This window comes from Phocoena phocoena, chromosome 7 (genome assembly GCF_963924675.1).
Source record: "Phocoena phocoena chromosome 7, mPhoPho1.1, whole genome shotgun sequence".
Classification (NCBI taxonomy): domain Eukaryota; kingdom Metazoa; phylum Chordata; class Mammalia; order Artiodactyla; family Phocoenidae; genus Phocoena; species Phocoena phocoena.
The window spans coordinates 37,796,650-37,815,388 of record NC_089225.1 but is presented as its reverse complement, the minus strand read 5'-3'; positions in this window follow the sequence as shown (position 1 = coordinate 37,815,388).

Sequence of the window (18,739 nt, the reverse complement as noted above, 5' to 3'; positions counted from 1 at the left end):
AGTGACAGCTTTACTTCTTCTTTTCCAATTTGGATTCCTTTTATTTATTTTTCTTTTCTGATAGCTGTGGCTAAAACTTCCAAACCTATGTTGAGTAACAATGGTGAGAGTGGGCAACCTTGTCTTGTTCCTGATCTTAGTGGAAATGCTTTCAGTTTTTCACCATTGAGGACGATGTTGGCTGTGGGACTGCCATATATGGCGTTTATTATGTTGAGGAAAGTTCCCTCTATGCCTACATTCTGGAGGGTTTTTATCATAAATGGGTGTTGAATTTTGTCGAAAGCTTTCTCTGCATCTATTGAGATGATCATATGGTTTTTCTCCTTCAATTTGTTAATATGCTGTATCACGTTGATTGATTTGTGTATTTAAAAAATCCTTGCATTCCTGGGATAAATCCCACTTGATCATGGTGTATGATCCTTTTAATGTGCTGTTGGATTCTGTTTGCTAGTATTTTGTTGAGGATTTTTGCATCTATGTTCACCAGTGATATTGGCCTGTAGTTTTCTTTTTTTGTGATATCTTTCTCTGGTTTTGGTATAAGGGTGATGGTGGCCTTATAGAATGAGTTTGGGAGTGTTCCTCCCTCTGTTATATTTTGGAAGAGTTTGAGAAGGATAGGTGTTAGCTCTTCTCTAAATGTTTGATAGAATTCGCCTGTGAAGACACCTGGTCCTGGGCTTTTGTTTGTTGGAAGATCTTTCATCACAGTTTTAATTTCAGTGCTTGTGATTGGTCTGTTCATATTTTCTATTTCTTCCTGGTTCAGTCTCGGAAGGTTGTGCATTTCTAAGCATTTGTCCATTTCTTCCAGGTTGTCCATTTTTTTGTCCTAGAGTTGCTTGTAGTAATCTCTCATGATACTTTGTATTTCTTCAGTGTCAGTTGTTACTTCTTTTTCATGTCTAATTCTATTGATTTGAGTCTTCTCCCTTTTTTTCTTGATGAGCCTGGTTAATGGTTTATCAGTATTTTTATCTTCTCAAAGAACCAGCTTTTAGTTTTATTGATTTTTGCTATCGTTTCCTTCATTTATTTTTCATTTATTTCTGATCTGATCTTTACGATTTCTCTCCTTCTGCTAACTTTGGGGTTTTTTTGTTCTTTCTCTAATTGCTTTAGGTGTAAGGTTAGGTTGTTTGAGATGTTTCTTGTTTCTTGAGGTAGGATTGTATTGCTATAAACCTCCCTTTTAGAACTGCTTTTGCTGTAAACCATAGGTTTTGGGTGGTCGTGTTTTCACTTTTATTTGTTTCTAGGTATTTTTTGATTTCCTCTTTGATTTCTTCAGTGATCTCTTAGTTAATAAGTAGTGTATTGTTTAGCCTCCATGTGTTTGTATTTTTAACAGATTTTTTCCTGTAATTAATATCTACTCTCATAGCATTGTGATTGGAAAAGATACTTGATATGATTTCAATTTTCTTAAATTTACCAAGGCTTGATTTGTGACCCAAGGTATGATCTATCCTCTAGAATGTTCCATGAGCACTTGAGAAGAATGTGTATTCTGTTGTTTTTGGATGGAATGGCCTATAAATATCAATTAAGCCCATCTTGTTTAATGTATCATTTAAAGCTTGTGTTTCCTTATTTCATTTTGGATGATCTGTCCATTGGTGAAAGTGGGGTGTTAAAGTCCCCTACTATGCTTGTGTTACTATCGATTTCCCCTTTTATGGCTGTTAGCATTTGCCTTATGTATTGAGGTGCTCCTATGTTGAGTGCATAAATATTTACAATTGTTATATCTTCTTCTTGGATCGATCCCTTGATCATTATGTAGTGTCCTTCTTTGTCTCTTCTAATAGTCTTTAAAGTCTGTTTTGTCTGATATGAGAATTGCTACTCCAGCTTTCTTTCGATTTCCATTTGCATGGAATATCTTTTTCCAACCCCTCACTTTCAGTCTGTATGTGTCCCTAGGTCTGAAGTGGGTCTCTTGTAGACAGCATATATACTGGTCTTGTTTTTGTATCCATTAGGCTGTCTATGTCTTTTGGTTGGAGCACTTAATCCATTTACATTTAAGGTAATTATCAATATGTATGTTCCTATTACCATTTTCTTAATTGTTCTGGGTTTGTTTTTGTAGGTCTTTTCCTTCTCTTGTGTTTCCTGCCTAAAGAAGTTCCTTTAGCATTTGTTGTAAAGCTGGTTTGGTGGTGCTGAATTCTCTTAGCTTCTGCTTGTCTGTAAAGGTTTTAATTTCTCCATCAAATCTGAATGAGATCCTTGCTGGGTAATCTTGGTTGTAGGTTTTCCTCCTTCATCACTTTAAATATTTCCTGCCACTCCCTTTTCGCTTGCAGAGTTTCTGCTGAATGATCGGTTGTTAACCTTATGGGGATTCCCTTGTGTGTTACTTGTTTTTCCCTTGCTGCTTTTAATATTTGTTCTTTGTATTTAATTTTTGATAGTTTGATTAATATGTGTCTTGGCGTGCTTCTCCTTGGATTTATCTTGTATGGGACTCTCTGTGCTTCCTGGACTTGATTAACTATTTCCTTCCCATATGAGGGAAGTTTTCAACTATAATCTCTTCAAATATTTTCTCAGTCCCTTTCTTTTCTCTTCTTCTTCTGGGACCCCTATAATTCGAATGTTGGTGCATTTAATATTGTCCTAGAAGTCTCTGAGACTGTCCTCAATTCTTTTCATTCTTTTTTCTTTATTCTGCTCTGCAGTAGTCATTTCCACTATTTTATCTCCCTGGTCAGTTATCTGTTCTTCTGCCTCAGTTATTCTGCTGTTGGTCCCTTCTAGAGAATTTTTAATTTCATTTATTGTGTTGTTCATCACTGTTTGTTTGCTCTTTAGTTCTTCTAGGTCCTTGTTAAACGTTTCTTGTATTTTCTCTGTTCTTTTTCCAAGAATTTGGATCATCTTTACTATTATTACTATGAATTGTTTTTCAGGTAGACTGCCTATTTCCTCTTCATTTGTTAGGTTTCGTGGGTTTTTGCCTTGCTCCTTCATCTGCTGTGTGTTTTTCTGTCTTCTCATTTTGCTTAACGTACTGTGTTTGGGGTCTCCTTTTTGTAGGCTGCAGGTTTGTAGTTTCCGTTGTTTTTGGTGTCTCTCCCCAGTGACTAGGTTGGTTCAGTGGGTTGTGTAGGCTTCCTGGTGGAGGGGACTAGTGCCTGTGTTCTGGTGGATGAGGCTGGATCTTGTCTTTCTGGTGGGTAGGTCCAAGTCTGGTGGTGTGTTTTGGGTGTCTGTGGCCTGATTTTAGGCAGCCTCTCTGCTAATGGATGGGGTTGTGTTCCTGTCTTGCTAGTTGTTTGGCATAGGGTGTCCAGCACGGTACCTTGCTGGTCATTGAGTGAAGCTGGGTTTTGGCGTTGAGATCGAGATCTCTGGGAGATTCTCACCGTTTGATATTACGTGGAGCTGGGAGGTCTCTTGTGGACCAGTGTCCTGAACTTGGCTCTCCCACCTCAGAGGCACAGCCCTGCCGCCTGGCTGGAGCAGCCAGAGTCTTTAATCCATACGGCTCACAATAAAAGGGAGAAAAAAAAGAAAGAAAGAAGGAAAGAAGATAAAATAAAATTAAGTCATATAGAATAAAGTTATTAAAAAATATTAAGAAAAAAATTTTTTGAAAAGCAAACAAAAAATAAACAGACAGACAGAACCCTAGGACAAATGGTAAAAGCAAATCTATACAGACAAAATCACACACAGAAGCATATACATACACACACACACAAAGAGAAAAAGGGAAAACAAATATATATATCTTTGCTTCTAAAGTCCACCTCCTCAATTTGGGATGATTCGTTGTCTATTCAGGTATTCCACAGATGCAAGGTACATCAAGTTGACTTTGGAGATTTAATCCGCTGCTCCTGAGGCTGCTGGGAGAAATTTCTCTTTCTCTTCTTTGTTCACAGAGCTCCTGGGGTTCAGCTTTGGATTTGGACCCGCCTCTGCATGTAGGTTGCCTGAGGGCATCTGTTCTTCGCTCAGACAGGACGGGGTTAAAGGAGCAGCTGATTCAGGGGCTCTGGCTCACTCAGGCCGGAGGGAGGGAAGGGTACGGATGCAGGGCGAGCCTGTGGCGGCAGAGGCCAGCATGACGTTGTACCAGCCTGATGCATGCCACGTGTTCTCCCAGGGAAGTTGTCCCTGGATCACGGGACCCTGGCAGTGGATGGCTACACAGGCTCCCAGGACGGGAGGTGTGGATAATGACCTGTGCTTGCACACAGGCTTCTTGGTGGCTGCAGCAGCAGCCTTAGCGTCCCATGCCCAACTCTGGGGTCCATGCTGATAGCCATGGCTCGCGCCCGTCTCTGGAGTTGCTTTAAGAAACACTGTTAATCCCCTCTCCTCGTGCACCAGGAAATACAGAGGCAAGAAAAAGTCTCTTGTCTCTTCGGCAGCTCCAGACCTTTTCCTGGACTCCCTCCCGGCTAGCTGTGGTGCACTAGCCCCCTTCAGGCTGTGTTCACGCAGCCAAACCCAGTCCTCTCCCTCAGGTCTGACCTCCGAAGCCCAAGCCTCAGCTCCCAGCCCCCCACCTGGCCAGGCGGGTGAGCAGAAAAGCCTTTCGGGCTTGTGAGTGTTGGTCGGCACCGATCCTCTGTGAGGGAATCTCTCCGCTTTGCCCTCCACACCCGTTGCCGTGCTCTCCTCTGCGGCTCCGAAGCTTCCCCCCCTCCCCCACCCCCTGTCTCTGCCCGTGAAGGGGCTTCCTAGTGTGTGGAAACCTTTGCTCCTTCACAGCTCCCTCCCACTGGTGCAGGTCCCGTCCCTATTCTTTTGTCTCTGTTTTTTCTTTTTTCTTTTGCCCTACCCAGGTACGTGGGGAGTTTCTTGCCTTTTGGGAGGTCTGAGGTCTTCTGGGAGCGTTCAGTAGGTGTTCTGTAGGAGCTGTTACACATGTAGATGTGTTTCTGATGTATCTGTGGAGAGGAAGGTGATCTCCATGTCTTACTCTTCCGCCATCTTGAAGCTCCTCCTCTATCCTTATATCTTGATGCTTTTATTATTACAGGATATATTCTCTTAAGGCTTGAATAAAGTATATGACTATTTTTAAAAGTTTCTTCTAATCTCCTTTCTATAAATCCAGTCTAGACTCTCAAATTTAGCCTTTGATTTGTTCCTTTTATTAATTTATCCACTCTACAAATATATATTTACTGCTATTAACATACCTGATCCTGAGACACTTTCCTGGATCCTATATTTTTAGTTACTATTAAAACATTAAAGTGGTTCTTAATAAATGGTTATTCTCCACACATACCTACAATCCAATTCATCTTCTATTGCCTACTATATAGTAGCTAAAACACCACATAAGCATTTCATGCCTGAATCTGTGAGAAAGAATGAATCATTTCTAGAAGTCACCTAATTTGCCTTGGGTCGGGACTTTTCATTTGGCCAGAGAAAACACCCCATGCAAGGAACACTAGAAAATTATAAGTGGAAGAACCTTGATTAGCCTCTTGACTTTCTTCCCAAAATCAAACCCTCAAGGAAGACCAGATTGCATTTCCCTCACATGTAAGTAGAACTGCATTCGAAAAGTTAGTCTTCACCCTAGTGTGCTGAAGGCACAAGATAAATGGCTGTGCAGGCTAAACAACATCCAGGGGGAATCAAGCAGTATTGGCGGATTTCCTATGTACTACTGACAGCACACTCCTATCTAAGAAATCCCCATAGACACTCTGCATAAACTCTCACACAGGAGAGAGACTGATAGAGATAGCTGCCTTTCACATATAAATAGAATGTCATTTTCTAATTGTAACAATGACATATTCTTTGCAATGGTTGGAAGGCACAAACCCCAAGCTAAATAGTAATCCAATACTCAGTAAGACAATATGACAGAGAAGAAGCACTACAGAAATAAATATCATGGGCTTCCCTGGTGGCGCAATGGTTGAGAGTCTGCCTGCTGATGCAGTGGACGTGGGTTCGTGCCCCGGTCCGGGAAGATCCCACATGACACGGAGTGGCTGGGCTCGTGAGCCATGGCCGCTGAGCCTGTGCGTCCGGAGCCTGTGCTACGCAATGGGAGAAGCCACAACAGTGAGAGGCCCACATACCACAAAAAAAAAAAAAAAAAATCATGATCTTTGGAGTCAGAGAGACATGGATCCACAGTGTGGCTCTACCTTGTAGCTTTATGTTGACTTTGGGTAAGTTACTTAATGCTACAAAAGCCTTGCTCCCCTCATTCATAAGTCATAATATGCATACCTCATAATACGTATATTCTTATGGCTGTTGTAATCATTAAATGAGTATTAAACACAGAGTATGGCACTTGCCACATAGTAAATTCTCAGTGAATATCTTATTATTATAATGATCAAAGGAACTTCAATTTCCCCATTGGTCCTTTGATCATGTAGAAATATACTGGATTACATTCAAAAAGTATTATACAAAACTACAAAAGGCCTAGGAAAAATAGTTAGCCATGAGATAAAGAGAGCATAGATGAAAAATGTGGCGAAGCTCAGAATATAGAAAGCTCAGAATAGAATAGAGACTCAAAGGTAGTCCAGAAGACATATTTCAGGGCTATATTGTGAATCTGGGGGTCAAAATAACTAGAAGAAAATAAAAAGTACAAGTAGAAAGATAAATCAAAAAGACTGGTAAGCCTGGAGTTTGGATATCACTAAGATTATGGTCTCCAAGTTCCTCTGGAGATAAGAAAAAGTAACAAGAATGGTTTTGACATGTCTGAGTGTTTTGTATGTGGTGGGGATGGGGGAGACTCAGGAGAGGATGGTGATAAAAAGATGAATTAGGGGAGGAACATCACAGTCATGTTCTTCTGTAACTTCAACTTTATATGAGAATTTCATTCATCACGAGTATATGGGTACAGGAGGCTACACAACTACATTAAAGCAGTTAGTTCAAATAAATCTGATACTCAATGCCTAGAATTCCTCAGTTCAGTATGCTGAAGGGAGAAATCTATTACTAGGGTCCAGGGGCTCTATTGTAAAGTCTAATGGTTAGTTTAGAATGGAGGATAAAGTCATAGGCTTATTGATTTATAATGTACTGGGTTACCACTAAAGACAAAAAAATAATAATAAGACTCAATTCTCCATTATCCATACCAACAAAATCAAACACTGACACAGATAATTCAAAGACTCTTGTGTAGCTTTTCTTTTCTTCAGAAATTAGATTTCCTATCCTTTTCATTTTTGGTTCAATTCCTGGCTGCTGAGAGGTTCTGCACTTTCTCTCAGCTGCCTTACCACTCCTCACATCTCTCCTGAGGGCCTTGGGTCAGTCAGCCAGTCAGCAAAAATTTATGGGACATATCCCGTGCACAGGCTCAGGGCAGTGGGGCAGGCACAACTTTTAACTCAACTGCAACAGAACTCTAATAAAATATGCAGAGAGACACACCACTCTGAATGGAGATGAGATCAGCTATGAGAATTCTAAATGGAAAAAGTGAATTTCCATTCCTTCTCCTTTAGCATTTCTGAATAAGTCATTTTCAGTCTTCAAGAGGTTCAGATGTTAAATTCTTGGAAACAAGACTCTACAGTGTCTGGTAAATAAATCCTGGTTTTATTACAGCACTGGCTCTATTTTTGCAAGATGAATACAGTCCTCAATAGGACAGTATCAGAAATCTAGAGGCAGTGTGGCACAGTACAAAGATTCCTGGGCCTGAAATCAGAAAATACGTGTTGAAATCAGGCTGTGCCATATTCTCTCAGTGTGACCTTAGGCAAATTGTTTTTCTTTAAGACTGTTTTCAGGATGGTTTTAGATATTTGGGGAGATAACATAAGTAAAAGCATTTTATTAAAAGTATAGCACTATTCATTCATGCATTATTATTAAGTACTTTAATGCTTATAGACTTGCATATGTTAAACATAAACATAAAAGCTCCTTAAAATTGATTCAGGTTTTTTTCTACAAATTGTCCCTCTTTAAAGTACATCTGCATACTTGAATCATTATATTAACGCAATCCAGTCAGAAACTAACATCATCTAGTCCTGCTCATTATTACGGGAATATCAGGATCTGCAGCTGCCTTCCATTAAGGCTATAAGACTAGACTTTCATTTGCAGAATGAGACCCATTGATTGTGTCAAAAAACATCAGTTTTGTCCTTTAATGACCCACGAGCTCCTTTCAAAAGCAGTTCAGTAATGGTTACGACATTAAAACTTCAAACATGCACAACCTTATGATGGGGTTCTAAAGCACCACTTTCATCAGCATTGCAGGGTCATGTGGAAGGGATAATGTTGGTCTGGGAACCAGACATCTGGCTGCTAGTGCAGACTCTGTTACTAACTGAGTTGCATGACCTTAGGCATAGGGTTGCCATAAAAATACAGGACACCCAGTTAAATTTCAATTTCAATTCAACAAAAATTTCATTTTAGTGTAAGCATGTCCCAAATATTACATGGGACATACTTATGATAAAGAAAAAATTCACTGGTTATCTGAATTTCAAATTTAACTGGGTAGCCTGTGTTTTTATTTGTTACATCTGGCAACCCTACTTGGGCAAGCTAATGATGGCTTCATCATTTGAGAAGTGCAGGGGTTGGCCAGAATGACCTCTACGTGAGACACCATAAAAAATATTGTTTATAGATAAGCAAGAGGCAAAACTCACCATATTTGTTTTCCCTAGTTATTAAGCAGAAATTCATAAAATCATTCACATTTAAAACCAAGCAAGATAAGCCTAATGGTGGAAATAGATACAGTATCTCCAACATGGAAATGCTCAGGTGTTTTAATAGCTTTTGTATTTGCCATCTATTGCTACATAATAAATTACCCCAAAACTTAGTGGCTCAAAATAACATTTATTATTTCACATCTCTGTGGGTCAGAAATCCATGAACAGCTTAACTGGGTCCTCTGGCTCAGGATCTCAGAAGACTATAATGAAGGTTTTAACTGGGGCTACAGCCATCTCAAGTGTCAGATAAAGAAGGACACACTTCCAAACTTATGTGATTTCTGACAGGATTCAATACCTTGTGGGTTGTTGGACTGAGGGCCTCAATTCTTTGCTGGCTCTTGGAGGCTGCCTTCAGTTTCTTGCCACATGAGCCTCTCCACAGGGTTGCTTACAACATAGCAGCTTGCTTCATCAGAGCAAGCAAGAAAACCCAAAGAGAGAGCAAGCAAGGCAGAAGTCACAGTCTTTTACAACTTAATCTCAGAAGTAATATGCCATCACATATACTATATTCTATTTGCTAAAAACAAGTCAGTAAGTTCAGCCCACAATCAAGGGGAGAGGATCATACTGTAAAAAATTAATGAACAGAAATCTCATATAAAGTCAGGAGACCAGAAGGGGGAGCTCTCAAATCCTATGGTGATAGCAGAGCCCAACAGGAAGAAGACAGACTCCTCTTTTTTCCTGGCAAGGACTCAGCCAATGAAAAGCCATGGACTCTTTGTTTACTATAGCCCTCCCAACTTCCTTTTCCTCTCTATAAATGACTTCTCCTTCCCTTACCATGCAGGGGACTTGCAGGTGGCTCGCCATGGTCGCAAACGCCAAATTGCAATTCTTTCCTGCTCTCAAATAAACTCATTTTTTTGCCAGAGAAATAAGTGGCAGTTTATATGTTTTAGATCAACAATACAAAATGTGAATACCAGGAGGTGGGGAATCATTTCAGGCACCATCTACCATACCTTAAAAATGTTTTTTTCTGGAAAAATTACCAAACAGCTATTCTTACTTAAGTATAATTTATAATTAGTTACAATGGAGCCTCTGTATTTGGGCCCTTAAGAAACTAGTGGCCAATATTAAAGACATCATTATTGAATGAATCATTGAATCATTATTGTAAGTATATCCCACAGAAAGAGATAGCTTTCTTCTTTCTAAAGATCTCAAATATATACGCTTCTTTTTCAGTGTGAAACATGCAGATAGAGATTTGCTTTATTCCTTTTTCAAAAGGTGGAGTCACAATTCAGACATACAAAAATATATCTTTATTGATCCAAACTTACCAGGCTTATTAGTCCTTATTTCCATTAATGGTATAGCACCCCTACTCTTGCCCTTTACTTGATAGTTTCTGGTTTTAAATTACTATTTTGGGTTAATAATCAGTCAACTTAGGACCTAAATTTAGGTCAAATTTAACTAGTGGCTCTCAAATTTAATCATGAAGAAAATTTATCTTGGGATGTGTATTAGTTCCCTAGGGCTGCCACAAAAAGTATTACAAACCAAATGGCTTAAAACAGAAATTTATTCTCTCACAGTTCTGGAGGTTAGAAGTTTGAAATCAAGGTTTTGGAAGGGCCATGCTCTCTGCAGGCTCTAGATGAGGATCCTTCCTTGCCTCTTCCCAACTTCTGGTGTTGCCATTAATGCTTGGCATTCTTTGGCTTGTAGATGCATCACTCCAATCACTGCCTCTGTGTTCAAATGGTGTTTGTCACTCTGTCTTTTGTATTTTCACATGGTGTTCTTTCTGTGTCTTCTCTGTATACAAAGTTCCCTCGTTTTATTAAGATACTAGTCACTGGGTTAGGGCTCAGCCTAATCCAGTAGGAACCATCTTAACTTGACTACATCTGCAAAGACCTTATTTCCAAATAAGGTCATTCACAAATACCAGGTGTTAGGATTTTAACACCTCATTTTGAGGGACACAACTCAACACACAACAGAGTTCTTGGTAAAGATGTAGATTCCCACCCAACAAGAATTTTCCATCCCCCAGGGATTTTGATTCTATAGGTCTTGGAAGGGGTTTAGAGATCCGCTGTTTTGAGAAGCTCTGTATGTTCTCTGGGAATGGTGCACAGAGAACACTTTAGCAAACTCTGCTCAAGCCAACCAGTTATATACTCTTCCACTAACTGTTGTAAGACAAACAACAGTTAAAAGCCTCCAGGCTTTGTTTTCAAGATCCTCTTAATGAGAAAATTTAGATGAGGGACAGGGTGGCAAAATGAATAAAACACTAAGGTTAGCGTCAAAGGACACAAGTCCGAATATTGGCTCTACCCCAGCCATGTCACTGTAATTCAATCCCTGAGCCTCTATTTCTTCAACTGCATCACTGAGTTTCTCTTGGAATTATCAATAAATGAAATAACATTTGCAAAGTATCTAGCCAGTTCAAAATAATATTACACTATTAGGATTGAAAACTGGCAATAAAAGGTACCCATGCCATTAAATCTAGTAATTCCTCTTTATTAATCATTTATTTAACAAAAATTTATGAAGTACACACCATATGCCAGACAGTGAGCTTGGCACTGGGGCAACTGTGAACAATAAATATAGTCCATACTTCACATTCTGGAGGAATATAACTTAAGGAAATAATCTAAAATATTAAAAGATATCATAAACATAAAACTATACATTAACTAACATTAATAAAGTAACAGGGACAATAAATATCTAACAGAAAATTTTTTTATCCACTGAATGAAATACTCTGCAGGCATGGACTGAAGACTATGTAGTAATCTGGAAAAATGCTTTTCATGTGAAATAAAAATGAGGGTACAAAATTGCATGTATACCATGATTACAAATACATAAAAACAGAACTGTATTATAGGAGGAAAAAATGGACAAAAACTGACCAAAATGAAATAGTGGTAAAGATAATGAGACAGCATTATTAGTCCTTTTTTTTAAAAATTTTTGTACTTAATGGATGGAAGCATTAGTTTCCTTATCTATTTGAGTTTGTTTTTTATTTGGGGGATTTAAACTTTTTTCTACAGAGGGATTGTTTATGAAATCAGAAAAAACCCACATTTTAAAAATCAGTTGCATACTACCTGGTTAGTGCCTGACAGACAGTAAAGCTGCAAATGTCCGGTAGATCTGGCATTCTCCAAGTTTATGAGTTCTTCCTTGGGGCACAGAGCCCAGATGAATCTCTCCCAAGGCCAGATGAACCAGGATTCTATCCAACATGCCATTGTGCTTCCCCACTGTCCCCAAATATGTTTTGAGGGGGCCCAGTATTTTGCTGGTCTTTCTAACTGGAACATCACCTATACTGACAACAGGCACTCAGCTGATGTCTGTAGAGTTGAATTGAAATGCTTTAAATGACTCCACGATTCCTTTTCCTAATTGTAACTGACATTTTGGAGCATATCACACAGTAACTAGATTCAAATTATTTTTCCCAGGTATATTACTTCTGGCTTCACTCACACTGACACACTGACAGGCAGCTTTCTCTCTGCCCAGTGCTGCAAGCTTGGTGAAGCAGAGGGAGGGGTTCTACTCGCAACATTTTGACCACCAAGGACCCTCTCACTCCCACTCCTCCCCCAGCCCTAACTCCAAATTTCTAAGACATTTACAAAATTGCTTTTATTAAATAACTCATCTCCCTTTTTATTAAAGATAAAAACTAACTCCTAGGGACTTCCCTGGTGGTGCAGTGGTCACGAATCCACCTGCCAATGCAGGGGACGTGGGTTCAAGCCCTGGTCCGGGAAGATCCCACATGCCGTGGAACAACTAAGCCCGTTCACCACAACTACTGAGCCTGTGCTCTAGAGCCTGTGAGCCACAACTACTGAAGCCCGTGCTCCCAGAGCTCGTGCTCCAAAACAAGAAGCCACCACAATGAGAAGCCCGCGCACCACAACGAAGATTAGCCTCCGCTTGCCACAACTAGAGAAAGCCCACGTGCAGCAACGAAGACCCAATGCAGCCAAAAATAAATAAAATAAAATAAATTTATATATTAAAAAAAAATCTAACTCCTAGTCAGAATTTTAGACAAATATGAGATAGTAAAATTCTAACTGAGAGCAAGTATATTTGACCCTTTGGTTATCCTGCACAATGATTTTTGTGGGTAAATATATGGTTTTCATTAAGATTTTTACAATTTTAAAAGTAACGGTTTTATTTCCATTACATTGACCCTGATACCTAAGGATGCCAAGTAGGAAAAATTTTGCCCAAAGACAAATCTCACTCAAGACCCCATGATCCACTCAGAGAGAAGTTTGAAAGGCCCAAATAAATTGTTTTCTAGCTGTGGTCACTTCAACCTTTGGTAGACAGAAGGCAGTTCTTCTCATTGCTAAGTCTTGCATTTGGTGTCTGAGGGGAAGATTTGTTTTCCCTTAGAGTGGAAAGAATCTATCACATGAAGAGGAGAGCTGAGTGGAGTCCTTATTTGTGTTGAGGTTGTTGGTCTTCTTGGTTTAAGTAGGGTTGTAAGGGTAAACTGGGCAGAGTGCCTGAGGCCCAGAGCAGAGCTCTGAGCTGAGTTTATAATCAATGATTATAAAAAACATTCCCCAGTGTGCTTTAACTCTTTCTTAATATATTAACACATTTTTATTCAACATTTTGCAACCAAGGTAATAATTATAAACATCATTGTCCTAGCTGAGTTCTCCCAGAAACAGACTCTGAGAAAAGTATTTCAAGGAAAATAATTTGTAACATATAAGAAATATGTAGAAAATAGAAGTATAATATTTTAAAATAGAGAAAAAATGATATAGGGAAGGGAAGTTAGAAAATAAAGCCATTATTAAGACATCTACCACAGAAGCTACTCCCTCAGAGAAATTCTGGAAATATGACAGTGTCATTTTTATCATTTTTCAATGTACACTGCATTTAATACTGTGATATATTTCGGTCATAGTAGAAAAATTTTGTTTTCTACCCTCAAATATATGCTAGAAACTGCCTTTGGATAAGTAAATCTCTACTTAATTTTCTTGTAATTTTTTTTTTTTTCCCTAAAAGCAAGGATTTCACAAAAACTAATTTGGGTTTCTGGTTTGGGGTAAACTAAGAGGTGATAAGATATAGTTGTTAGGAGCCCCATGTCTGGAGCCTGAGTTCAATACTGTACTCAGACACTTACTAGCTGTGCACCTTACTTAACCTCTCTCCACTTCAATATCTTCATCTATAACATGAAAATAATAATTTTACTTACTTAATAGTGCTGTGGAAAATTTGCATGAGTTAATATAAATAACCTAGAGAAGTAACTGGCTCATAATGAGCCCCATATAAGCGTTAGCTGTTATTTATTTTTTCACCTAGCCATTTAAGCAGCTTATGTATGCTCTGTGCCAGGGACTCTTTTGACCCTCTAGCTGTACATATCAATAAGATATATGACAGCCCTCTAGGAACTCAACAGTTTAGTAAAACAGACTAATAACAATAGTAGATGGGCAAATTAAACAGATGGTAAGGGCTTAAGAAGTGGTGCTTTTTGTTTTGTTTTGTTTTGATTTTGCAGAAAGTGACATCTCAAATTTGTTTCTTAAGAATTCAGTCATTAATGTGAAGGATTGATTGAAAGTAAAGAAGCAAAGAGTTTGCTGTGGCTACAGTGTAAGTCAGAGGCAAGGCAAGTGGGCTTCCCCTGAGGCAAGGGCAGTGGGAACAAGAATAATGGCAGGTTGCAGGAAGCTTTTGTTGGTGGTGACAATCGGATAGGTTTAGGTAGAGAAGAGGGAGGGGTTAAGAAGGATGCTATGAGTTCCAGCTCTTGAAATTTGGCTGGCCACAATATTAATAGGCATCAGGGATACAGAAACATTGGGTTTTGGCCAGGGGTTAGGGGACCATGATGAGGTTGGATAATGACAAGCAAGTTTGAGGAGCCTACAGAACAGTCATGCAGAGGTGTCTATTTGGGTCTCTTGGATTTGGGAGACATCAACATGTGAGTGTGTAAGTAGATGATATCACCCAGAAGTTATATGGTATTTGGAAAGAAATTAGATGACACCCTGGTGCCTCAGTCACACCAAAATAAACATGAGTTGGGTGTACCTACTAAGCTGAATAACAGCTCCCATTCCCAGATTTTCAATGGCTGAATCTTATATGAAATCAGTGAATAACACTTTCTCTTTCATGTTTCCAATAAAGTTCTGTCCATTTCATTTTATGATGGTGCTCCAATATATCCACTCTAAAACTGAGAGGGTAAGTTAAATCTTGATTCAAAATATATGAGCCATAATTATTATGCAGTTGTTAGAGATTAATCTGTCAGTTATCATTTGATTTCCAAGACTGACTGCACTATGATTGTTTCTTTCTCCCTTGTTACTGTATATGTAATTATCCCAAGGTTGTACCACTGACAAAGACTTTCCTAGATAAAGGAGGCCTGTGGTTCAAGGAAGGATCCTATCTTTAACTGTGCTCCTCTGCTAGAACTCTAAAATAACGAGGCTAGTTTTTTATTTAGAAAAAGAAAACAGCACACATATATCTAAGTGTTTCCACCTTCAATGTAGTGATCATTTAGAAGGATAGACATTTTTTCCCAAGATGCTGCCATTTCTCAGCATCTCAAAACAGCATTAGAATTCTTTAAGAATAGTCATCAAAGCCTGCCACTCTTATTTTAATGTACTTAATGACCGTACATTCTTTTTATTTAAAGTTGGATTTGATTTTTATGACCAACTAAACATCATTTTCAGCAAGTAATTAAGGTAAACAAGTAAGTTCAAGAGTGAAGCATAACCATAAAATAATGATGATAGTTTTCTTCTATTTTCCTAGTGCTATAGGCAAATCCCAAACACAAAGTCTAAACATCACTGTATACTTGGACTAAATGACCATTTTGAAGGAATAAGCATTAAACTACATGTTCTAATCCATTCATTAAAATGGAAAAATCAATCTCATTACTTTGTTATAAAATCTTACTATTTCACTACTCTTTCAGATTTTCTAATAAAAAACTTCAACAAGACCTCCCAAAGAAATTAATTTCAGACAAATTTTAATAGATGCTGAAGCTCTTAAAAATATATATTTACTTAGTCCTTTGCACAATCATTAAGGTTTTCAAGACAACGCAATACAGTTTGGTTTATTACTAATTTAAATCTCTTTGTCCTTTATATATAATGTAACATTCTGTTACTTTTTAGTTTATCTCCTAAAACCACAACTTTAATTTAACCATACATCAGTGTTTTAGATAAAACAGCTGAAATGTTAATGAAAAATTCTAAAAAATACCACTGGCCAATTTTTTATTAAAAATAAAATACCCCCTGGAAAAGTTACATAGATTGATCACAACTGAATGCTGTTCCCTTAAGGAAGAGCAATGACCTAAGTTTAATTGGTTCACATAAAAGGAATTTTATTAGACAAATCTGACAGGAACCTTTGGCTGAATGTCATTTCATCTTTAGATTTTTCAACAACTACTTCCATAAATACCTAATTATAGACCAGTGTTTAATTATATGAATAATTATATACAAGTAGGCAATTTGTCTGTTTTTTAGTACTACTATGTTCTAGGAATGATGCTATGTAGTAAAGGCACGGTGGAAAATAAGAGACACAGACATTATCCTTATCCTTACTGCGTAATGTCTTGGAACATATAATGAATAATTTCTGATCCTACATAGATTTTTAATTTTCCCTTTGTGCATTAAAAGGAATACTTACAATGAGCAAACGTCACATACATTTCATTTTGATGAAAGCTTGGAGTATGATCACCAAAATCAAGTATGAGAAAAGCGTCAATGGTCTTGACTTAATAAAAACATGTGCTAGTTTGATGGCAATACATGCTGATGTGTCTTATCAGCACATTTCTTCTGAGTGGTATTGTTTTATTGCATTTCAGGATCATAAACAGATGTTCTCCATTTGTGATTCACTGCTACCTTGACTGATTTACTCCTCCTTTCCTGGGTAACTTGCCTTTGGAAAATTTCCAAATTTATTTGGGATGTGGAACAAATAAAAGGCAGAGAGGGATGACAGAGGCATATTCCAAGGCATGAGGACCACAACTTAATTTTTTAATAAAAGTTTGATAAAGCATTTGAACAGGTATTTCGACCTACAAACGCTTACCTACACAATACTTTTTTTTTTGAGCACTCACTATGAAGCAAGCATTCACCTTAACACTTTACATATATTGTTTCATTTAACAATCACAACTACCCCCAAAGGTAGATATTATTGTCCTTATTTTACAGATAGAGAAACTAAGGTTCAAAGAAGTGAAATAATTTGTCCAAAGTCACACGGCTTATATTTTCTGAAATTAGAGTTAAACTCAGGTCTATCCAATTCTAAAGCCCAACTCTTAATGACTATGCTAGACTGCTTTATAACAATAAGAAGGAGGAGGACGAGGAGAAAGAAGTGAAGGAGGAGGAGAAGAAATGTTCTAGTGATCATTTTTGAAATTTATTGGTAAAGTCAGCTTTTACCATTCTAGTTAAACTTACTGCCAAACCAATTAAATTAAAAAGATAGTGGAGAAGTAGTTGTCCATGTATAACTGAGTGGGACCCTACGGGGCCTTCCTGGGACAGACCCCTCCCCCCATATCCTCTGCTTTAGCTCCTCTCTGAAGAACCTTGATAATAGTATCTGATGCACAGTTCCTGAGTTGTTTTATAGATGCTAAAATCCTCACCAAATGGAAGAAATTAACTACTTGATGACCACGAGCACATAGCCCCCAGCCTTACTGGTGCCTAAGGATTGATAATGTTAACCCCATGTGACACTGCCCTGTTACCTCACCATCAACCAATCAGAGAATTGTGAACAAGCCGATCACATACCCTGGGATGCACTCCCTCACCTTGCCTTTAAAAATGCTCTGCTGAATCCCATTGAGGAGTTCAGACTTTTAGAGCATTAGTTGTCCTGGACTCCTTGTACAGACCATTAGAATAAATGCTGCACTTTCTTTCACCACAGCCCAGTGTCAGTAGAATGGCTTTACTGCTCATGGGTGAGCAGACCCAAGTTTGATACAGTGACACATGTTTGACCTACATCCTAGATAAACCTAAGAAAAAATACTCTTTACAATCCCAGGTAAGTTGTGGGTTCCCATTAGCCAGTCATTTCAATTGTTATCTCTTTCCCATATTGAGTTGTCAAAAGCAATTTTAGTATCAAATCCTCACTGGTGGCAGTTCACAGATGTATTCACATTTTTCTACACACTAGGATCCAAAGCTATTACAATCTCTTTGAAGTAGATAGCAAATTGATCCACAATGAGCAGGATAATTATTTTAGTCAATAGTTTCTACTCCAAACTCTTCAATCTTTTCATCAGACTACTGACAGAAGTGGAATTGACTGACTTCTTATCTAGCCAAGATATAAGGCCACAGTCCAAGAACTAGGATCAGGAGAGTGAAAACACGGGGCTGGTTGCACAGCATTATAGGAAAATAACCTCCACAGTGAGAGAAAAAAGGATGAAGTCACAGACCCAGGGAGGAGCTGAATAACAAACAAGATCAAACAAGAATGTGGAACTATAATCCAATTTGAGCAAATCTTGGCATTTTTGGTAGGGCCAGAGAAACATCATCTCCAAGTTCAGACTGGGGCAATGTAACCATCAGTCCATAGCATTAACCCCCATGATACCTGGATGCAAAGAAGGGAGACTGAGCAGCAGTGAAGCCCTAGGGAAAGCCTAGCAAGACAGCCTTAAACTAAATGGCTGAGCTAAGGGCAATGTCAGGTGACAGAGAAGAGATTAAAAGGGGATTAAGACAAGCATGTGACCCAGACTTTTCCAAGATCTCTCCAGAAATGACAGAATCCTTATCTTATCCCATTCTGTCCAATAGGTGAACCTAGAGTCAGGAAACTAGATCACCAAATTTAACCACTAAACAAACCAAACTATTTGAACAGTAGGGCTTAAATGGGCC